Source organism: Monodon monoceros, unplaced genomic scaffold (assembly GCF_005190385.1).
Source record: "Monodon monoceros isolate NGI ecotype Baffin Bay Population unplaced genomic scaffold, NGI_Narwhal_1 Contig2381_ctg1, whole genome shotgun sequence".
Taxonomy (NCBI): Eukaryota; Metazoa; Chordata; class Mammalia; order Artiodactyla; family Monodontidae; genus Monodon; species Monodon monoceros.
Genome location: NW_021698282.1, coordinates 25,069 through 28,645, shown reverse-complemented (window position 1 = coordinate 28,645; position 3,577 = coordinate 25,069). Strand labels below are relative to the sequence as shown.

General features: G+C 43.3%; 1 pseudogene; it reads right to left on the bottom strand.

The window, feature by feature from the left end:
• Positions 1–1,823: 1,823 nt before the first annotated feature.
• On the bottom strand, positions 1,824–2,180 carry LOC114896207 (annotated as a pseudogene).
• Positions 2,181–3,577: the final 1,397 nt, after the last annotated feature.

The window sequence follows — 3,577 nt, the reverse complement described above, 5'->3', positions numbered from 1 at the left end:
ACCACTGTGCCACCAGGGAAGTCCCAAGGCCAATAAAATTAATTTACTTCATTGAATTTTGTTCTTTAACAGTTTTGGTGATGACAGTGGGATCCAAGGGAGTCTACTAACATCCTCAAGGACAATGGGAAACACAGGCCTTGGCACCTGCTGAACCCTTTTGTTCTCTTTCTCGCTGCTTCTGAAGGCCATGGGTAAGTTCCTCTTGGATCTGAGCTCTGCTCCCTTTGCATCTGAGCTTGCTGCTCTCATTGGTTTTCCAGTCCAGGGTTAACAGGGCAGTCTGACAGAGCACCAGTCCCTAGCTCCTCGTCAGTCCACAATACCATTTCTTTGGTTACTGCTGACATCCACAGGTCTATTTCCTCCTCAGTTATTATTTGTTTCTGCTGATATACGCATAAGGTAAAAGAATGATCGATCTATTGTTAAAGGGAATCTTGGAAGGCAAAGTTGCAAAAGATGCATTCAGGTTGAGCACCTAAAAGCTGTTTGAGCTCACCATCTAATCTAAGACCCCCTTTCTAGGATAAATTGGTTAGGGAATGGGTTAGATCAGTACTAGGTCACCTGCCAACCTCAAGAAAATTTTTGTGCAGTAAGATGCCCTGTAAAACATAAAACATCACAGAATCTCCAACCCAGTGGCACATTCCTGTTAGGGATGAATTTGGTTCCAAGAGACCAAAGGCTTCACTGAAGAAATAGGGTCCTCAAGTTCCAAAGAACTGAGTGTTCTATCTTCTGGCACACCTGCTTATTTTACTTCTAAGAACTATGGTCCTGGAAGCTATAGATACATACAAAAATGTTAAAATCTTACTAAAGACAACCTAGATTTACAATGACCGTTATGGGGAACATTCCAGTTAGACAAGGCCATTCATTCAAAAAGTACAATTGTAATCGAGTGTTCCCAAATCAAACCAACAGAATGGGATACCTGTTATTTTAACTGATATGCAGAAGCCTCCAAAAGGCTTCAAGATTCCAAAATAGCTTCATTGAAAAGTTCATTGCAAAAGGCTAATGAAGGGACTTCCCTGGCGGTCCAGTGGTTAAGACTCTAAGCTGCCAATGCAGAGGACATGGGTTTGATCCCTGGTCGGGGAACTAAGATCCCACATACCGCAGGGCCAAAAAATTTTTTTAATAAAAGCACTAATGAAAAGTTAAAGACACAAGAGTTACCCAAAACCAGAGGCTGTAAGACTGACGTGACTCTTACCACTCCCATCTATCTTCCTTTACCTGAGTACTCCCAGTCTACTAATCCTCTATCTGAATCGCCTTTCCACTCTGAAGAGACTATTAGTTACCATTTATTTTATTTTTTGTTTATAGTAAACTTTATTTTCATTGATTTCATTTAACATAATTTCAAAGTAGGTCTGTGCTTTAAGATAAGCAAAAGAACAGATATCCTAAATCTCATTAAGAGATCTTTTTCACGCTGTTCCTCTGAGCAGGACACGGGGTTTCAGGGGCCCCAGTGGTGATACCTAACATTTTATCCCTGGAGATATTACCTGTAGATACAGAAAGAACAGATAACACCAACACACAAGAATCAAACTGTATGAGGGTACTACAGGAAGAAGCTCTTGTGTTATACTTTATCCACCTCTTTAGGGTTGTAATTATAATGACTGACTTTTTTCTCTGCAAAGTTCAGTGTTGTTTTTTGTTGTTGTTGTTTGTTTTTGTTCAGTGTTGTTTTAAATAAAATGTCAGAATATGTGAAAATGCTGTACTCATTTATCTTAATACACTAAAAATAGTGGAAGTTTAAAAATTCTTCATGAGTCCAATCTGGGCCATGACTACCACTGATGGGGTTTACCCAACACACTAATTCCAAGTTTGGTGACCATGAGCAAACTGGCACCCGCAATTAAGCCTGCAGGCATAAATTTTTCAGAGTGGTAGAATCTCATTCCCATAATGCCAGCCAAGGTTCCAGATCTAATGAAGAAAACCTAAATGTTCCTTGGATCCTGAGACCCCTGGTAGGCACCCGGGCCCGCTAAACCACCGAAGAGGAGCCCAGCAGCCAGAGACGGGACACTGCCTGCTTTTGCATAGCCAGTGATCCCACTTATCCCACCCGAAGCAACCAGTGCTGCGTAGCCAAAACCAATACAATATAAAGGCACTAGTGGGCTGGAGTCCTTCTGCATTGTTCTCTTTCACTCTGTCCAAACAGATTACACCAGGCCTGCACCTCCTTCCCGAAGGTCTGCACTGGCCGCACATGCCTTGGGGTGGAGAGTCGCCAAAGTTAACTTTTAACATTTTTTATAATTAATTAATTAATTATTTGGCTGCGTTGGGTCTTCGTTGCTGCACACAGGCTTTCTCTTGTTGCGCTGAGCGGGGGCTACTCTTCGTTGCGGTGCGCGGGCTTCTTATTGCGGTGGCTTCTCTTGTCGCGGAAGACAGGCTTTAGTGCGTGGGCTTCAGTAGTCGTGGCACTCAGACTCAGTAGTTGTGGCTCTCGGGGGTCTAGAGCTCAGGCTCAGTAGTTGCGGCGCACGGGCTTAGTTGCTCCGCGGCATGTGGGACCTTCCCGGACCAGGGCTCGAACCCATGTCCTCTGCATTGGCAGGCGGATTCTTAACCCCTGCGCCACCAGGGAAGCCCTTAACTTTTAATGATCTCCTTTGGGTATCTTTCAGTCCTTTGTCACAGACTAAGGGCCACAGTTAAAGAATTTTTCCTAAACACAGGGATCATCCCCAAAAGTATTTTGAAGAATTGGGTCCTCATCTGGGCTGTCAGATCTTCACCAGCTTGTGCACATGTAGGAAAGCCCCAGAATGGATGCAGGAGGCAGAACGGTGTAACTCTGAGAATGATACTCAAGATCCTGGATCTCCAACATGGTCCCCTTGTGGACCAGAAAAAGCTCGCAAAATAGCAGTGGATATTTTAAAAGCTCTTCTCAAGGTTTTCCCTGCCTGCAGTGGTTGCTCTATTATTCACACCTGCAAACAAAAAAGATGAATTTAGGGCAGACTTTAAAGCCCATCTGGAAGCTCTCTTCCTACGGCATTCTGATTTCCATACAATAGATGATGCTGCCCAACCTGCTCTAACTGCCTTATTGGTAAATGTATTTTCTCCCCTGAGATAAGTGGATTGATTAAAAGGCAGAAAATAGGTGGGAAGTCACAGGTCTGACCAAATTTTGAGTTGTTTATATATTTTGGAAATTAAACCCTATTGGTCGCATCGTTTGCAAATACTTTCTCACAGTCCTTAGGTTGTGTTTTCCTTTTGCTTATGGTTTCCTTTGCTGTGCAAAAGCCTATAAGTTTAATTAGGTCCCATTTGTTAGCTGAGCACTTTGAAAGGATATCTCTCTCTTTTTTTTTTTTGGCCGCGCAGCTTGCGGGATCTTAGTTATCTGACCAGGGGTCGAACCCAGGCCCCCGGCAATGGAAATATGGAGTCCTAACCACTGGAAAGGATATCTTTTTATGTGCCCTACAATCTGTCCTTGGTATAGAGAGGAAGAATTCCAGCCCCAAATCCCTAATTTAATCAGTTACTCTAATATCTGCGGGCTACCTCT